Here is a 21,330-nt window from a genome sequence, read left to right on the forward strand (position 1 = left end):
ATATGTTAGAGATGATAACAAACAGAGAGGGTCAACGAAAGGTAAAGGTTTCTTTGTAGCCCAGAGTCCAGTGCATACATTTAATTTGATGAATATAACAGTGGTGTGTAAACTTGAAATTTAAGTCTGATTACAATATTCTAGATGCTTCCTTTTCACGGAAGACATGTTGACAAAAAGCAAAAGTAAATCAGAGTTACGATACCATTACAAGTGTCGGAAAGGGCTTCGAGCCAAAGATACTGGATGGGACGTGGGTGAGTACAAGAGTCTATGCACCAATCCAATATAACGTCAATTTATTACGCCACATAGGAACAACACCCATCACACGTTGCCCGATCGGTACTGCACATGTGCAACTCTCAACAGAGATGAGATGGCTGCTTCCATCATTGATTTTGACGCAGTGATCGTTCGGAAGCAGTTGATGGAAGTAGCTAACAAGTGAGCGCAGTACCGATCGGGCAGGTGGGAATTTGGGAATATTTTACCCTGGAAAAACCAGTAAGCCACATTGTCATGGCCTGTCTTAAACAGTCAGAGTGACTTTGCCAATGATGAATATTGACAGATTTTACGTATTGAAGGTTAGCTGCTGAACAGAGGCACATTATAAAGACCGCATGAGCCTCATTAGTAAAACACCCTTGCAAACACATGTTTTGCTGCAGTGAGCATCCCCACCGCTTGAAGCTGTAGCTCAGTTAGTCTAAAATAAATAATTCACCCAAAATGCATTGCAAATTAGCCTCAATTAAGATAGCCTAGATTAGAAGAAGAAGAGAAATTTGCTAATTGTTAGATCAGAGCCATAATCAAAGTCTACCTCTTTGCTCTTAGATGCTTCTCACAAAACAATTACATACTCTTCTTCGTCTTCTTCTTCTCTCAGCTATGTAAACAAGTAACTCTGCCCCCGAGCAAGCTCAGTGGCGTCTTCCATGGAGCTCATTTATAGAGGCCGACACTGCCATCGCAGTCGTTTCAGAGTAAACTGTACTGGCCGCGTTCTTCGCAGTAAAAGCCTATGTCACCCAACGCAACGGTATGGCTCTGTAATGTCTTTTTAACGGCTTTTGGAGAACAGTGGAGTTCTCTGCCACAGTAGCTGCACCAAGCTGCCGTTACACAAGCGGTACTTGTTAGCAGGACAAATTCATTGTTGGATTTGCTCTCTTCGGGGGATTTGTTAATCATGAGAAAGACAAAATAACGCCGGTTTTATCCGTTGAGCGGAATCACGCCGCTCTGAACAAACGAGACCAAAATGCTAACCATTGCATTTGAAAATGACTACCCGCTGACAGAGAAATAATGACATCTTATACAAGCACATGGGAGCTGTCAGGCCTAAGGGTGTGTGACAAAGGCAAGATGGCGGCCCGGACAATCAATACTTCAGTCTGTAGTAAGCAATAGGCATTAAATACTCCTCTTTCTGCTCCCCTAGGGAAAGAGCAAACATATCAATCAAAACCCAATCATCCATGAAGCTACATGCCAGCTGCCCCATGAGTCTGGACCTTCATTTTTAGTATTCTTAAGTGCATTATTGCAAATAATTAGCATCCATACATGCATATTCTGTTTGTGGATGCTTGAATGACCTTGGCAAAAGCTGGGAGCGAACAGAGGGAATGCAGTATGGATTCAGCAGGGAGGATTTTTGGCCTCCCCTCTGAGGACGAGTTTATGAGAAGAGATCTCGCAAATGACTGTTGACAGGGCAGGGGGCATTCATCAAGGAAACAAGCCACATGAGCACCGAGACCGGAGTTAGGGCTGGAATGAATCTCATAGAAACAAATCTAATCCAAGCGCTGCCGGAGAAGCCATTTATAATGTTAAGATCACAACATGAATCCAGAGAGGGGAGCGCAAGGGGGAGGGGAGGATAGAGGGAGAGAGGGAGAGAGGGAGAGAGGGAGAGAGGGAGAGAGGGAGACGGAGGCAGAAGGGTAGCAATTGAATAAATGAATGGATCAACTTTGCAGTAAGAACATAGTATTTTGGGGCATTACTCTGCTGCCCCATTGTTAAGCAATGAGGTAAAAAAAGATTTTGAAAGGGAGCCATTTCAGGTGTTAAAGGTTCGCTGTTAGTGAAACTCCAAATTCCTATTGATTTCAGCCCATTTGCAAAACACAGCCGCACATCATCCGCTGACAACAGCTCCTTTGGGTGGGGGGGGGGGGGGGGGGGAGAGGGGGGGGGGGTTCCCACTGAATGATGGCAGCACGCTCCGTCTTCCACAGCAGGCTTTCGCTCCGGCAGTCTCATCTGTTGACGGATTTTCAACACAAAAGGGAAACTTTTAAAATGAAATAGAAGACAAACAGGAGATGGGACTGTGTTGAATTCATCTCTCAACTCATACATTAGCTAAATACATTTGACAGAAATATGGACAAGCAAAAAGTACGTTCTTTTTATTAATTGACATGAGGAAATGATTTAATGGTCTTGTCTGCAGTTGTGAAAAATGTTGACACTGAACATTTCTGCAAAATATAAAGCTGACAATGTGCAGTATTCTATGTGCTTTCTCCACAGCATAGACACTTTTTAGTTTATTCTATTTCAATATTTACCACAATCCCTAACCAAGTAGTTTTAGCAGTCTCACCCTAACCACAAGTGGAGTCAGGACACAAGTCATAAGCCTACACTTTGTATGCATCATCAACCCCGCCCAACTCCCTACGAGTTCTGTGTAGTTTGAGAACATAGCACTGGCGCAAAAAAAGAAAAGAAAAACATTGCCAGTGACGATAAACCAACACATGATGTTTCCTTGAAGCCACACTATCATTTATAACATCCAAGGACAGAGGTCAGCTTTGGACAGGTCTTAGTACAACCTCTCATCAATCATACCCGGCATTAAATAAAACACTGAAGTTCAAAAGCAGCTTTGAGCAAACGGCAACATTTAAGACTGTGTACTTACGTGGAAGTATTTTTTCCCTTCCTTTACCCAAAGTGGCTTTGTCGCCGTCACTGATGCAAGCTTGCGCGCTGATTGAAAGCCCTGTGCAAATTTGTGCAAACATGCCACGATTGGGAATGGAGTCTGCTTTACATGACCAACACCAATCAATCACCTGGATTGGGCCAAAATCCTGATCCTTGGGATTAGCTCTGGACATTCCTAACATTTAATATTTGGAATCTCGTGGAGACACTCAATTTACTGGGGTTTGTTACGTGTTATTGAAATAAACCTCAGGCTTCCACATAACACAGTACCACAAAGGGCAGAACCAGATGGATAATGTTTCATCCAGTTGTTTTCAGGTCAAATTGATTGTCTCTTCTTGGATTGGATGCTGCCACAAGCTCTACAGGCCCTTCTGTTCTTCTATTCTCCTTCTCTTCTGATGAAAATCATGGCAATCATGTAGTAATCCACTTATGAGTGTGGAAGCTCGCTTCACAGCAGACTCTGCAGCGCTTCTCACTTCAGAGGCCACGACCACCTCGGGCCGCTCCATCATGAGCTCTCCCAGGCCAAACGTGGAGCTCTCATTTTAGAGCTTCCTGTGTAATCCCAGATCAAAAAGGTTCCAGGGAAGCTGGAATGGATTCTCCGCTCGAACAAGCACACTTTCTCAGATGGATGAAATTAAACCCATTTTTCTTCATCTTCCTCGTGCAGGTTTCAGTGCACTGAAAAGCTGGACCGTGCCATGATAGTACAGGCCTCGCTCATGGCAGAACACAGAGGAAGATAGTGCCCGACGCCTCTCTGGCTGTTTCATGTCTTAGATATTCATGTCTTAGATACTTAGATAGATTGCTTTCATGCTCACCAGAGTAACAACTGATGATAAGCAAAAGAGGAGGCAACGGTTTCAAAAAGAACATGTTGTCCCACTCGCCAGGACTTTTCAATAAAGCAGACAACCTTATTGAAATGCATTTAATACCGACTAACAACACACACCAAAAGAAAAGAGATCCTTTGTTGTCAGTGTCCTGGTACACAATCCCAACCATCCCCTCTGCCATGTTTCACCAGTAACCCTGTTTGTGCCAAGAAATAAAATAAATCATTGAGATATTTAGCATTTCATAACTGATGTACACTAAAAATAAAGTTGGAGTTCGGCCATGTTTAGCCCAGTTTAGCATACAGACTAACAGGGAAGACAGGGAACCAGGCCCTGCAGAAAGTTAAAACATATGCCTGCCTCACCAATTAATATGCATCTTTTTTTTCACCTATAAAAATAGAACTTATTTTAACGACTTGATAAAAATAACCCTCCATCTTAAGCAAAAACGTGTAAAAAGAAATGAGCTGTGAAAATCTTTTTCATCTTTGCCCCGAGGGTGTCATTTTTAAATGGGGCTGTCACAATATCAGATTTTCACTACACGAGCACAGTGGCCAAAGGAATCCACGACAACAATATTGTCGCGATATCTAAAGTAAGAAAAGCAGTATAGCTCATCTTTAACTTTGTTTATTGTGTGTTTTGACAAATAAATTACACTCATAATACGAGTGTAGGAAAGTGGAGAGTCTAACCATAACATAATTGCATATTACATCACTTATCTAAATCTGAACACATGGCTGTGTCACAATATGACAATGACAGAGCCGTCAGTGCTGGGAAATAAATAAATAAATAAATCAAAAATTGTGATCTTAAAATTGAAAGATCGTGGATTTGGAGAATCGTGGCACGCCCAAACGTTATTGTAAAAGCAGTACAAACCTCTTGAAGATGTTTTCAGGAAATAAGGAAATAAGGAAGACAAAAGCGGAAGGGCTTACTAAAAAAAGAGGGAAGTGAGAAGGGAAGATCAGAGAATGAAAATCTGGCCCATGTTCAGGTGATGCAGAAGACCATGCCACTGCGCTTTGTTTGCAAAGTGAAACTTTATTTTATTTATTTTTTTGAGAATAGCTAGTTATCTTCTGTCTGTTTGCATAAATGTGTCTCCTGTGTGTCACTGTTCCAGCCTAGTTGTTTACAGAGTGGAGAACTCATTACAGAGGGGAGCTATTTTGTGCTTCGTGTGGGCAGGATTGCAAGGGCAAATTTGCACACCTCCTGGAAATTTCACACAATAAAACATCTTCTCCGCAGCAGGTGGTAGCACTTCCACCAGGCAGCTAACAACTTAGAGAGACGCACTGTGAACCCCGACATTACCAACTAATTTGCGAGGATATTCTAGCACATCAGAGTGTCAATTTACCTAATGAATGTGATGGTTATTTAAGTGATGTACATGAACCAACGCTTTTGCTTTCATTTTACATCGTCTTTACTCAGTAATGTGAGGTCACTTCAGAGTTATTTTTTCATTTGTGTTGAAATTAAATGTAAAAAAAACAGGTTAAGTTAAAGTAGTCTTGCATATTGTAAACTGTGATGAAATGTTCCTGGTTTGATTCTGGAATAGTTCTGTACGCTGCATGTCATTCCCTCTCTTTGTCTTACCACATTCCCTGTAACTTCGCTGCCAGTCACTTTTTTTCGCCGACCCATCCCATCTTCCCTGTGCAGACAGTCTCTATAATATCACCCCACTTCTTCCTTTATGTAAACAATAACTCCAATATACTTCCAAAAGTAGTCATGGCATTTTGCACAGACATTCGGTGTCCCCAGAGGATGAATCCTACTGACTTTTGCTGATCCCTGACATTTTCTTCGAGTGCAGACATGAGGATGGGAGTTTTGTTCTCTATTGGGATGTCCTGACAACTAATGGATGGATTGCCATTCAATTCGGTACCGATGCTACCCACGGTACCCAGAGGATGAATCTTAATGACGAGTGAGATAGCAAAATAATACACATTGACTTTGTGAAAACTCATGTTGGAAAGTGCAAGTGACCAAACAGGGTGAGATTCAACAATAAGCAGGATTATCCCTTAAAACCAGGCCCTTGAGGCTTTTTTGGCCTCATGACCTCGCCAATAGCCTCAGAAAACCTACCTGTCTGTCTTATTATAATTGAAAAATATTTAGAAAGGAATTTATAACTTTGCCTTATAATGTCTTAATGTAAATGTAAATCCAAATATCATATAATTACAGTAAAGTAATCACTTCAAACAATACTTGCCATTTGATTGCATTGTATGAGGTCCTTACCAATTCATGCTCCCACGTTGCTGCAAAATTACCCTGTGTAAGTCCAATGAATGAAGTAAGGGTTTGTTATGAGAACGCTGATATATAGAGTAATATCTAGTGTGACAGAACATCGTTTCGATCACAGTGTCCTCTCTTATTATAGCACAGCTGGGATTTTTGAGAAGTGGGTACTCAGTAAATCAATACCACCTTTTGAATGAAGCAGCATGAAGTAGAATTCCACTACAGTCACTGAAGCTATGCACAAGGATGTTTATCTGCCGCAGTGTGTAGGAGGGAAACCAATAATGTGACAAAACTACACCCACGCGAGACAAAAGCATTGTTCCCACACAACATCAGACCTTTACCGCAAGGATGGGTTCAAACATTTACAGGAGGGAGAGTATTGTTTCACTGAGAAGTGCCACTTGAGCAGAAAGAAATGTTTTTCTTCCTGCCTATGGTGAGTAATCGGGGGAACACAGAAGGTGCGTTTTCTCACCTTTTGTTGACTGCTTGGGCCCCAATAGCGGCAGCTTTTCAGAGGGCGGAGCCTGTACGAAATAAGAACATAAATCATACAATACACTTGTTTCTGAAGACCTGATGCAACAATTGTAATTCATCAAAAGAAGAAAGTAAATCCTGATTCAATATATTTCTTTCAAGATGTGATTGACAGCAGACAAAAACCTGCCTGCCTGCAAAGCATCACATTTTTGTGTAAGTGTATTTTCATTCCACCCCTTATTTTCGCATAAGTTTACGTAATGACTCCACAATGCTCTCTATTAGTAAACACAAACAATATATTTTTACGAGTAACAGACGACAAAACACATTTTCTCAGGTGGCTTTGGATTGTAGCCCGGAGAAATACTTTCTAATTCATTTATGAATATATACACACTTTACTTTGTTTCTTAACTTCGGAATAAACAAGTCACCCTCCGGGATTGGCATAGTTTCAGGCATTATTCGCACACGCCAACCAGAGTTGTGAGAAGAGCATTGATGTCACAGAGCAGATAGAGATGGTAATGGAGTTTGACTTGGCTGCACAAGACTCGTCTTGGGGATACTCCCCGCTGTGGCAATAAAGCAGGAAATACAAAGCTACATGCAGAGCGTATTGGAAAAAAGAAAATCCCCCCCATGGGTGTAAAGTAGAAACAAACATTCGGTGCACATACAGTGTAACCACAGCGGGCGAGGGCTGGGGTCGAGCAGACTTTTGACAGCAGCAACAGAGGTAAGCAAACATCAACGTCCACTGGGGATTCAGCCCAATATCAGAAATCTATCCAATCATTTTCTCAATTATAATACTATTTATGTTTAGCAGGCAACACTCTTATAATAAAAGTGATAACTAGATTCAGCTTATTCTCATTAGAGAACCCATTTTTGGTTCCTGGCACAACGTTTTCTAGAGCCCTTTCAGAGCGTTACACCTTGAACGCAACACAAAGGGTTGAATTTAGAGCCATCATTATAAGGCTTCCCCCAGCCACCTTATGCAGGTTCTATAGATAACCCTTCTATGTTACAGTGCAGACCCGGACCTAACCGATAGAAAATTGAGAATTATCAAATTTTGGCAGAGCGCTTCTTCTTCTTCTTCTGGCGCAGCTTTTCCAGCCTTCATGGCACTCGTTCAGCGGTCCGGGAAACACATCGACCAAATACATGCGTTGTAAACCATCTCACGTGATGCTACTCAGTCAATCAAATATGTGTATTCCGATAAGTATCGCGGCTTGAGGGGGAGACGGGGCGCGAGATCGAATAGTCCGAGAATTACGCGAGTCAGAGAAGTTATTTCACATGGCGTGCTCCAAAAGAGAAATGTGGACAGCGAAACCAGAGCCTTTACTCAAGAATGGACAGACTCTTTATATGTTTATTATTCCCACTGGCAGTTCAAAACCAGCATGTCTCATATGTTCAGAGACCGTGGGGATTATTATTAAAAATGCCAATGATGAGATAAAGCTCAAATCTTTTGAGGAAACGTTCCCACTCACATCCGAAATGAAGGCAAATAACAAGAAAACTATCTAAGATCCCAATGTGATTGATCCACCAGAGTCCTAACACAATCATTCACTGCCCAGTATTGATGCTCACAGAGAGGTGAAGACAGCTGAAGCAAGTGGTTTCAATCACCATATAGTCCCTGCACACAAATGTCTCAAAAGCTCTCTGTTATGTATTTTCTTTTTAAATGCAGACCTTTTTAATATTTGAAATGAGAGAAGAACATTTACTTGTTATTAGAGTATGTATTATTTACGATTCATCCAGTACAATAAACACTGTTGAGATATTATTCAATAGAACTCTCTTTATTTGATAGTCAGTTGGCTGCATACAGAAGTTAATACAACTGCTAAGCTACGTCTATATATATATATATATATGACTTAATCAGAGTGTAAGTTAGACATTATTGTGATGTTCTGGACCTTTGCATGAGGAAATTCTCTGTAAATGGACGTCGTTTATTATTACAGTGGTTCCCCCTAGAACCCTCTGTTGATTTTCTATCCAGAAACTTTTCACCTTCTAAAGATACTAACCAGAAACCACCCAGGGGGTTCTGTCGAGAAGCCATTTGTATTCCATAGGTTTCATCATGATCCATCTTAGGGTTCCTTAAGAGGATACTAAAGTGTCGGGGCTGATGTTGTGGAGCGCAACCATGGTTCACCATCAGTTTTGGGCGCGTGGGCGGGGAGGATCTATTAACATCCATGCTTTCAACAATCCTGGAAGACCCATAGTCTTATAAAGAACCCTTGAAAGACCCTTTCCTCAAAAAAAGGTTCTTCAGAAGCACACAGTTGTGGTTGGAACATCAGCCCTTCAGGAAAAACCCTTCATTCTAATATGAAGACAATGGAGTGGAAGCCCTGGTCTTTGAGGTAATCACATACATGTGGTCTTTGGATTATTTTACGGTATACTGTCGGTATTTTATCTTGTTTTAAGCGGGTCTCCTTCCAAACATAATCAGAGGCACACTGTAGGGTTTGTGCAAACACACCCTGATGAAAACCAGGCGCCATGCGTTGGTCATTGTTGGAATGCTGTTAAGCATTCCAACTATTGTTATCCTGTTTCTTTATTGTTGGAATGATGTTAAGCATTCCAACTGTTGTTATCCTGTTTCTTTATTGTTGGAATGCTGTGAAGCATTCCAACAAATTCTTCTCCTTCATTTTTTAAGCTACAGAAACCATTCAACTATCAAAATGTTCAGCTCTTTCACCAGAGGGGTGCTATGACTTTTCATATTTCTAACCTTTAAACTATTTGAATTATTAAGCTTTTTATTTTCAATGGGATCTCAATGGAGAATATTTTCAAATCCTCTTAAACTTCTTCAACTTTCAAATCCTTCAACTTCCTCATAATTTCAGCTACAGACACCATTTCAACTTTCAAATGTTGAGAAAACCCTCAACTATTGCCAACATGATTCAGCTTTTTGATATCTTTTAAACTTTTTGAACTGCAGCAATTGAACTTTTATGATTTTTCAGCCCTTTTCTGACTTTATAATGGGTGTGTATTGGGCAGCTTAGAGTGCGTGATGTCACCGCTAGAGTGAAGAGCAGCTTGAGATTCTTGTGAAAAAAACATTTGTATTTTGCCACTGTGTCCACAATCTTCACTCTTCATGCATAATTTCTGGATGTAGAAGTAGCTAATCTTCTCCTTTCGTAGAAAAATCACTGTGGAATCCCACAGATTTATACATTTAACACAGAAGCCATTAATTGAGAGGAAAACCAACTTCTGCTCCATAGAGACCAATGTTAAATTTTGCTTCAAAAACATCTTCCACAGAACACGGTAACCCATTTCTAGATCGCCAATTAAGCAACATTTTTTACACTACAGACACAATTTTTACAGGATCTGTTTCTCAAGTTATCCTTCCTCTCAATTATTAATATCGGAGCAATAGGATATACGGTTATGGGAGTTTTGATGATTTGTTTGAGAGGTGTTTCCCTGTTTTATCTCCATGAAATGGCTTCAGGCACACAGGTGTTGGCGATTGAGCCAATTAGTGATGTTGATAAACACACAGACTCACAGACACACACGCACATACACTCCTCTCCCTCTCTCTCTGTGTCTCTCATACAGTCATTCAGGTCTTAGGGATCTTTAGAGGTCTTTCCCCCCTCCTCCACCCCCACACACACGCCATTTTAAAATAAAAGCCCCACAGAATGAATCCTAACTGAAATGCTTGTGATGAGCCTGTCATTTAATAACCGGTTTGTGTTTATCTAACATTATGATTCTGTCTCCTCTCCCCTTCTCCCCCACACCCCACACCCCATTTCAAAATAAAAGCCCCAGAGAGTGAATTCTAACTGAACTGCTTGTGATGAAGCCTGTCATTTAATAACCTCTGTTTATGTGTGTCAAACTTTATGATTATGTCTCCTCTCCCCCTCCCTCCCCCACCCAGCCCCAGACTTTCAAAATAAAAGCCCCATGGATTAACTGTATGTAAACATTAAGCTCAAAATTAGGCTTTTTTGTTGAAATAATGAATGCTCTTACAAATACTGCGACAACTACTACTACTGCTAATATTTCTAGTATTACAACCACTACTACAGCTATTACTACTACTACTGATACTAGGCTACTACTTCTTCTAAATACTAATACTTCTTATAAATACTAATACTTCTACTACTAATGATACTTTTACTACAACTACGACTTCTACTACTACTATTACAAATATCACTACTGCTACTACTACTACTTATTATAATGCTACTAATACTTCCACTACTAATAATACTTCTACTTCAACTACAACTTCTACTCCTATTACTACAAATATCACTACTTCTGAAATTTGTTTCAGCTACAGAAATTGTTCAAATATCAAAATGTTCAGCTCTTTCAGGAGAGGGGTGCTTTGACTTTTCATATTTGTAATCTTTAAACTTTTTGAATTAAGCTTTTTGCAATTTTCCTTTGAATGGGATCTCTATGGAGAAAATCTTTAAATCCTGTTATACTTCAACTTTCAAAGCCTTCTTCTTCCTCATACATTCAGCTACAGACACCATAGTTATACATTTCAACGAGAAGGTTTTTCAGCAGTGCAGTTTAAATGCTTTCGGGCTTCAACATTTTTCAGACAGATAGTCTCCCATTTCTTCATTTTCAGCAATTTTTTCACAATTAATTTCAGCTTTCAGCGTTCCAACGCATTTTCAGCAGGATATGCGTTTTCTAGTTTTAAATACATTTTGCCATGTAGTATAAAGCCTTGGATTATTTTTGCACACCTGCCACATTTAATGTAGATTAGTGTTTTGTGTTTTGCAATTTTCCACAACACATTCATTCTGTTCTGAATAAATGGTTTCAGGAATTGTCCTCCATACAAAAACATTTTTTGGCAACTGCATAAGCTACGGCCAACCACTTATTATAATGCTGATTGGTCAATCTGTAGGTTCCTTAGACGAACATGAGAATCAAGTGGCAGCTGGTCTGAGACCGACCGGCTGCAATTTAGTGGGAATCGAGCGACACCGATACACTATGCTGAGCCGTGTCAAGTCAAAGTGAACTTTGAATTTTCCTGCTGTGGAACAATTCAATTATCGCCGTTCCAGGATTTATCCACATAATATTGTAATTTAATGTTTTATCAGACGCCCCCTTATGAGACATTATTCACTCTGCCAACTCCAATTTAGTTCTGATAGCTGGCATGACAATTGTTTATTAGTATGCACAAACTGGCAGAATGAGCAGAATAGAGAAAATTGGGAAAGCCACATGCCGGTGCTACACGGTGCCGATTAGGGCTGCAACTAAGAACTCTCGTCTTGCACCACGTTTGCCTGCGTGCTTTCATGCACACTTGATTTTTCTGGCTGGCAATGACAGAACAGAACAGAGAGCATGCTGAAGCTATCTGCTGGCTTACATGATAAATGGCGCAGTGCACGAAGCGCTGACAGCCGGGGACAAATATGTGTAAAGGAATTAGCCGAATGACCTTCAATGTCAAGCTACAGTTGAAGCTGCGACACGTGTCCTGAGATGGCCTCAGAAGAAAAGGCGATTGGGTTTCCTTGACCAAGCTCTACAGCAGATATGAAATAATGCTGAGCTGCGGGGATTAACCTCTCATCCGGCTTCCCTCCTGATGTTTATCTCACACACCCTCCTCCTGCCCACCTGTCGTCCTTTGACTTGATTCATCCATTCAGCCCTGTAGGCAAGATGAGAGTGCTGTGTTGGCAGAATGAAGTACTCGCTGAGGGCTATGGACATGACTGTGGCTGAGCAGGAGAAAGTACAGCTCCTTATACAGTTTTCAGGCAGCAGGAGCCTAAAGTCCGAATGAGTAAAGTTCTGCTCGGGAGGTCAGCACCTAAAATCCCTGAAAAAAACACCTGAGGAGAGTGAGCGGTTAACACTTTTTCGCGCGATCAACAATCACTGAGAAAGGGATTTAAAAAAGGGGCACCTGACTGAAGTTTAACCTCCTACCATATATCAGCCAAACAAGACCCATGTTTAGAACACCGTCAGTGTTCTGAGTAGTCTTGTGTACAGTTTCGCACCACCAACAGTAGCCCGGACGTTCACACCAGAAGCACCGGTCAACAAGCGGTTCTGCTCCTCTGCTCATTTCTTCAGACCCAAACTCTGTCTGTGTCACGGGAGTTCACAGATAGGACCCAAACGCAAGACCACAGGAGACAGAAGTGAATGTTAAACAGGCTTTATTTATAGACAGGTGGGTGCAGGTGTGGAGCCCGTGGTCCGACACCCGAGTGGCAGATCGACAGTGTGATGTCCCGTGGCTCGACACTGGAGGGCTGGTGAGTTGACGGCGTGAAGTCCCGTGGCTCGATACTGGAGTCGACAGAGGGTAATCCGTAGACCACAACGAGAGCAGAGCGGCAGAGCGCATCCACAAAACACAAGGAGGGCAGAGCGGCGAAGTGTAATCCACAGACACAAGGAGGGCAGAGGAGCGGAGTGTAATCCACAGACACAAGGCGGGCAGAGGAACCACGGGGTTTCAGCGGGAGAAGACGGTACGACCTGACACCCCCAGACTGCAGGACCAGAGTTTATATAGTGGCAGGCTACTCATTAAGGGGCCCTGAGTCTGGTGTGTCAGGCTGCAGGAGGTGATCAGCTTGAGTGTCCTCAGCCGTGCACGATTAAGGGTGCGGCCCTGGGAGGTGTCTGAAGGCAGAGGACAAACAGAGCACATGGCACACCACAACAGACAGGGGAATCCTGGATCCTGACAGTCTGTCTGACTGTTTGTGTGTCTTTGTGCGAGTGTCTGCTGGTCGTGCTCGCTCTCCTTTTCTGACAAATATGTGGAGTAAGTCATTTAAAAAAAAAAACCCGCACTCTTGACACTATGGCTATTTCTGCTAAATATAGCGGCTGGATTTTGAATTTTGATCGTGTAGGGGGGGGATCGGGGAATTGAAACGCAGGGAGGAAGGGGAGAGGAAAGACGTGGATTGCATATTTGATCATATCTCAGAATCAGACCATTCATAATCATACATTATTTATATCATTTATAGTAGATTATCAGTTTGTTTTCTCTCCAGATTCGCTCATGGTACACAAGTAAACAACATAAGAAACCGACACCAAAATTATAACTGAAAATTGTCATCCGTCTGCCCAATTAGTTTACATGGGAACAAGGAAGTTATGAAGGAAATTATTTTATGGTGAATGGGAGATTTGCTAGCAAACTAAATAATAAGATATCCAACATGTCTCGCTGTGTTTGGAATTAACAGGAAGAAAAGGATGCAGGGAATGTTTGCGTTTCATAATTGACTTCATCTCGTCTCCCAAGTGCATGCAATGACTAATGTCTGATCAGACATCAGCTTTGTAATGGTACACCGACTTCAACAGGAATGTGTAAGCTTTGAAGCGGCAGCTACGCTAACCAGCATACGGACACTCGGTTTCAATGATCACTGAGAAGGCTTAGCCAGCAGTCAGGAAGACTATTTCTATCAAATAATCACAACTAATGACATATTAAAACCACAAATATATCCAGGTCCATCAGTATTCTGACTCCTGTAGTGACTGGGCTGCATGACATGATGGGATCGGTGAATTCTTCAAATTGTATGAAATCAACGGCAGGACTAAAAGAAGGTAAAACTGCCCCTTCAATCCACTAAAAACACCGGTCATACCTTTTGGCATTGAAGTTCCTATTGTTTTCGGGGCTTTGTGGGATGTAAAGAGGAAGTTTAAGTATAATGTTGCCTCGGAGTCAGTTTCTTAGTTCTGGGTTTGAGCCCCCATTTTTGTGGTTTACATTTGGACCTTTTAAAGTATGACCAATCAGCTCTTTGCTAATTCTGTTTGCAATGTACCCATGGAGGTACAGAAAACCATGATCACTGGATTATTTTGATACTGCAGTAAATTGGAAAACTTGATGATAAAGTTCTTGAGCCATAATATATCAGTCCAATAATAAGAAGTGGATTTATGGGTGTTTAGTGGCAATGGACATTGGAGATGATGGTATCCTCATGAGTTTTCAGCACTATTGTTAACAATGGAAGGTTAAAAAAAAAAATATATATATATATATATATATATATATATATATATATACACACAACCATGCAAGCAAAAAGACAAAAAATTTAAATTAGACATGTTTGCTCTAGAAACTTCAGAGTTAAAAAGAAATGTCTTATGCTATTTGAGGTAATGTAATCGATTTGTTCCTCGTATGTAACTAAATATAATCCAATAAAATCAAATTGTTAGACAAAGCAAGATTACTTGAGTCGTGTCAAACGGCCTTGCAGTCAGCACCAGATAATCCAATCCACACTCAAAACAAGTCAGGGTCGATTATAAAACCTCAATGTAAGGTTATCTCACAGAAACATAGTTCTTTGCTGTGCACTGGTTTTGCTCTGCATTCACTTCAGTAAAATTTAATGAGCTGTGACAAAACAAAACTCAAATTAAACCATGAAATCGCAGAAGGAGCACAACCGGAAAACAATTACAGATTGTCACTTAATCATTCCCCGAGCGTGGGAGCAAGTTCGACAATACCTTAAATTACAATGTCACAAAACTGGGAAGGAGTCGCTTTAGTCGGCCAACCCACGTGGAACTTATTTATTTCAGTGAATATGAATGAGTGAGTATGCACAGAGTTGATATCTGGTGTGTCGGCTCTGACCTTATCACTCGCTGCAAGCAAACAAACAAGCTCAGCGCACAGCAGAGAGTGAAGATAAAACACCAAAATATACAATATATTCAGAGCCCAATGCCAGTTGTTATGTGGAATCTATGTGTGGCTACTCCCATACATAGCACATCCACACAGGGAATATGTCATCCAGTACAGTGAGATTAATAAATTCAAACCCAACTTCCACCTGATATTCAGCAGCAGAAAAACAAACACCCAGCAAATGAATACAACCCCAACAGACCTCAACTCATCAAACAGCCAGCAGCAATATGTAGCCTCATTGGTAGATTAGCAATATTCATCCCATCACAGAAAACAAATAGCCTACCTCGGTGAAGTAAAGCAGACGTTGCCATGGATTCCAACCTGTGAACATGAAACATGAGTTTGTAACATCTGTAGATAAAAAAACAGCCTTTTTGCTAACTCTGGCTCATAGACGGCAACTTCTTGTGCCATGCTAAATGTGTCACCATCCCCGGAGCTTGAATTCAAAACTCAGCGCCAATCAACGCTTCACGAACGCAACTGGGAAAAGGTCCTTTAACACGACAGCATCACTCCCATGTTCAATGTCCAAAGCATGGACTTGTTTTAAATGCAGACCTTTTGATATCTAATAGCAGCCATCATTAAATCACATAAATAATGTCTAATCTCTATTTCCATGTGTCCGGGTGCGTTCCAATACTTTTACCACCATACTAAAGTATTTAGTATGTCAGAAGTAGATATGGACTGCATGGATATGGATTGCATACAAAAGTTCAAAGCACAATATCATAACGAAGCAGTATGCCCCAATTGTATGCATAATGCGCGCAACAGCACGAAGGCTACTTTGTAAAGGCAGCCGCAGGACGTACTAAAAGAAAAAGTAAAAGCATGCAATTTGGAACGCAGTCATGTTTGTTCACTGGCCTGGCATACTCAGACACTTAATTGGAACAGAGCCATCTCCAGCCAATTTAGCTCCACCTGTGCTTTCCCCCCCACTATGACAAGTCAATGTCTGCAGTGAGCAAAGGCCCATTGGCAATGCTCACTACAGCCAGCTAGCACAGCACGGAGGCAATGTGGAACGCATAATAATACTTTCTGATTGGGCCCTGATGGTCCGGTGTGACTCTGCTGAAGTGACACGATCACACTGTTGGCAGGCAGCTTCCTTATTCAATGGCACTGCAGCAGCAGAATTAGAAGTGCTTACAGCCGAGTGTGGAAATGAGCAGGAAAGCAGTGGCATTGACGGAAAAGAAGGAGTGGGCAGGGCATTGACCGCTTGGATAAATCACCTTATTAACCTTTGTGCAGTCTTTAAAATTCTGCGCTTTTGCTGAACCCCTAAAATAAAGAAACCTACGGTAATTGAATTTCAATCCCTGAATTTATTTAGCTTGAAGAAGATCTGTGTTTTTCTTTCTTCGCGGTTCAGAAAAAAAACTTGAAAAGGAAACAAAAACTTTTCTTTGGCACCAAAGTCATACACCGTACAACAAGGAATTCAACTACAAAAAAAGTCTTTTCCATTTTTGAACCATTGCCCCCACCGACAAGGCGTATACATGATAAATGAGTAAAATAACAAAATCAATCAACTCTAATAAGCACTTGCTTTTTTAACTTTAGGTACATACTGCAGCTGCCATACATTGAGACCACTTCTTCGTAACATTGCATCTTGAACTTTGACCTTTTTGCTCATACATCCACTGTGCAGAGGATTGTGGGTCAAAGTTCAGCCATAAAAGTATGCTGGCTTGCACACTCCAAAATTTGACGGATGTAGAAGGACATCCTGGTATTTTTCTGGCATACTATATCTTGGGATATACAAAATATTTTTCTGGCATACAGGTCCAGTATGGTAGTATGGGTATTGGAACGAAGACATAGTGGCATGTCATTTATGACCCTTAAAGACACAACAATTTACTGTATATAACCCTTGTGTTGTGTCAACTGTCTTAAGATGTGAGGTATAAATACAGTGAGAAGAACACCTTTCACCAGAAGAAATACACATGGTGGTTTGGCTGGTGTGAGCAGTGTGATGATTGATCATATCTAAAGACGTGCTAATTAATGGCACTTCTTTAAGCAGCCTAGTCGGTACAGGGTCTAAGAGACAGGTAGAAGGTTTAGACGTAGAGATTGCTGAAGTCTATTTGTCAAGGTTGATGGGAGTAAAGCCAAAGATATATAGATATATATCTATATATCTATATATCAGGGTTTACAGCCGTTTCTAAGGTTACTCTATTTGAGGATAGATCGGTACTAGTCGACGTCAGAAGATCATGACATTTGCTCTCCAATAGTTATAATCTTATCATTGAAGAAGTTCAGTCATTGCTACTGAGATCTATACAGGAATACACGGCTCAACGGAGCTGTGACCTGGGCTTGTTCTTATTCTTCTCTAGTAATGATGAGTAATAAGATGCTCTGGCATTACGGCGGGCCTTCTTATGCGTCTTAAGACTGTCTCGCCAGACTAACCGAGATTCTTCCAAATTAGTGGAACGCGATGTTTGCTTTAATTTGCGGGTTTGAGGGTTATACCATGGAGCGAACCTCCTGTGTTTTGATATCTTCTTTTTTAGAGGAACAATAGAGTCTTGTGTCATTCTCAGTGAGCCTGTAGCACTATCGACAAGATGATCAACCTGGGACGGACTAAAGTTAGCACAGGAGTCCTCTGTTGTATTGAGTTAAATACAGACGGAATCGCTTCTTTAAATTGAGCTACGGCACCATCAGATAGACATCTAGTGTAGTAACTCTTGCTTAACGGTGTACACTCCGTTAGTAAGAATTCAAAGGTTATTAGATCATGGACCGATAGAAGAGGGTTCTGTGGATCGACTATTAAATCTTCTATGTTAATGCCATAAGTCAGAACCAGGTCGAGAGTGTGGTTAAAGCAGTGAGTGGGTTTCTGTACATTCTGACAGAAACCAATCGAATCCAATAATGAGATAAATGCAGTACTGAGGCTATTGTTCTCGACATCCACATGAATATTAAAGTCACCTACAATAATTACTTTATCTGTTTTAAGGACTGGATTTGATAAGAACTCCGAATATTCCAATAGTTATTCAGAATACGGACCTGGGGCCCGGTACACTACAACAAATATAACTGGCTGTATTGTTTTCCAGGTTGAGTGTGAAAGACTAAGAACCAAGCTTTCAAATGAGTTATAGTCTAGTTTAGGTTTAGGGGTTAATAATAGGCTAGAGTCAAAGATGGCTGCTACTCCACCTCCTCGGCCGGCGCCTCGAGGAATGTGAGTATTGATATGACTTGGAGGAGTTGATTAATTTAGGCTGACATATTCATCATTACTCAGCCAGGTTTCAGTAAGACAAAATAAACAGTACATGTACATGCCCGGCAGTACATGTACTGCCGGGCTGATGACGGGGAGTGGAAACAGGTGAGCAGGTGAATGAGAGTCAGGTGACTTCATGGGGGCGATGGGAAGGTCTGAAGGCCTCTGGTGGACAGGTAGAGAATGGCTGTACCAATGGTGTTTCTTTTTTTCCACAGGACTTTGGTGTTAACAGTGTATGTTCAATGTTGTACTGTATTTGACCAACCCCACAACCTTAAGCTACACCGACAGCTCGATAACACCAAGGTAGCATAATTATTGCTGACACTATGACATTATTTTTAAAAAAAAGCTACATTTCTTGTTATGACAAGAGGTCTTCTTTTGTCTTCAATCGGAATAAGTTGGTATCTAGAAAACATTATCAAAATAAAGATACAAATAAAAAGCTAAATAAAGTGAAAATGATTTTGGTGTCAGCAATATGCTGCTGTATTTTTTCATTGCTTCCCTAGCTGGAATTTAAAGTGTTATTTTAACGTCTTTAATGTTGCACTATATTGATCCAATGAGACTTTGCTGGGAGCAATTTACTGAAGTTACTAAATTCCATTTCGTTTTTTTTTTACTTCGCTTTCAAGTAAAAACAAACAAACATATACTATGCATAATTATTTTCTCTTCCTTACAGAGATGCATATGCTAATGTGGAATCAGGGGCAAGTTCTATACTCCTGAGTTGCACTTTGAATTGCCCTTAAAGCTGCGCACTCACATCACATAACTTCCAATTTTTTCCGCACAATTGGTACAATGTTGTCTTTCTATCCTCGCCATTTGGCAATCTCATAATGCCTTGACTTTTAAAAACCCATAATTCAGTTTAAAGATTGAGTGACTCACGGCCAAGCCGAGCAGTTCTTCTCCGATGGCCTTTTGAAATTCAGCCAAGCAAAAATCTCAGTTAATTAGAAGTGAACAAAGAGGAGGGAGTGAAGGGAGAACACTAAGGTTGACAGCGGTGTTCATGCCCTGGAAGGAACAATCATGTGTTGTGGTGGTTCTTTGGCAGTGAAGAAAAAAAACAAGAAGGGAAAAGATAGATGACACAAAGTGATGGAGAGGTAGATAATGTGAAGACTCCTTTTATCTTCCGTCAGTAGTGATTTCATAGAATCTTTATGAAAATGGAGCCAGATGTTTCTGCGAGCTTCAGCAGTGGGACCTGTGCAAGTATCTATTTGGCACTGCAAAGAAGTACAGACATCAATATTGCTTATTGAATTAGACTTAGATTCAAAGAAGGGCATTCATTTTATTATGAAGGTTATTTGCTCTCCATATATGGCCATACTCAAATTCTTCAATATTATTATTGAGTTTGATAAATGACTGATACGTGTACCATTGTAGAAAGGTTTTCCAGTCATCAAATGACAAAACAGTTAAAGTCCTAATTACTGCTTATTGGCTTTGTCTGAGGTCCCTTTCATGAAAACTCATGTTTGTTTCCCTTTTTCTTATTTTTTCCGCGAGGATTTCTTCGATATCCGTCCTATTTTTCTTCTTCCTCTGGGTCGAGAATTATTGAGGCTGCCATAGAAGTAATAAATGCAAGCTTTGATGGCATTTTTAGTGCAAATTTGGGCTCATCGAGCCCCTCAGCATGGAGGCCTTCCAGCCAAGGGGCAAGCTCAAATCCATTAAAAGAGTAAAATCTTGGAAGAGAAAGACACGGACGACATGGATGAGTGGGTATATTTCCTAAATCGCCCGTCCTGTGTGAATGTGGATGTTCTGATAAATCTATTCTGAAAGTCCTGGAACCTGGACAGTACTAAATAGGCCAGTCTGAAATCTTTGCTTTGGGATGAATTGCAGAAGCCCAGATTCAGTATCCTGAAAGCACATATCCGGAGCCTTTCCAGGATGTGCGAAGAGAGGAAATAAACCTGACAGATCCCCACATTTTCCCTGCTTTTGTTCTTTGCTTAGAAACACATTCGGATCTGTCAAAATTAAAGAGCGTCGTGCTTTGAACGTAGTTCCCTTTCACGGCCTTGATGCGAAAAGACAAGCTGTTCAATCGGAATTGCAGCTCAAATGTCAAAGCTGATAGTCTTTCGTCGACACAAATGGAAACATTAGTTTTGGGCCTTCAGGGAATGAGTTGTCAAAGCGACTACTTGAGTGTATTGCTCCGGATCTCATCAAATGTTTGGCAATGTCCTGCTTCTCCAGAAGAATGGCTGCAAAGCAAACCTTTTTGGTGGCTCATTACTGTGTGTTTCTCCCACAGGAGGAGCATCGGCTCATTGTCTGTGGAATAAAAAGGCACAGCGGCCTACCTGCCTGAACTCGAGCGCAACTTTCACCTTCAGTGTGGCTTTGAAGGGACCGGCATTTATCACCATCAGCATCCACACGACTCCACTGCTCATTCACACATTACCTTAATTCGGATTTTATGAGAGGTCATTTCTCTTACTCTGCCACTTAAAGAAGTGCACTGTAGACATGAAAGGGGCTAAACAAATCACATTTATTATCTCCGTTAGCTCACCTAAATTCACAGTGCTCCATGTGGC

The sequence above is a fragment of the Melanostigma gelatinosum genome (assembly GCF_949748355.1).
Source record: "Melanostigma gelatinosum genome assembly, chromosome: 18".
Classification (NCBI taxonomy): Eukaryota; Metazoa; Chordata; class Actinopteri; order Perciformes; family Zoarcidae; genus Melanostigma; species Melanostigma gelatinosum.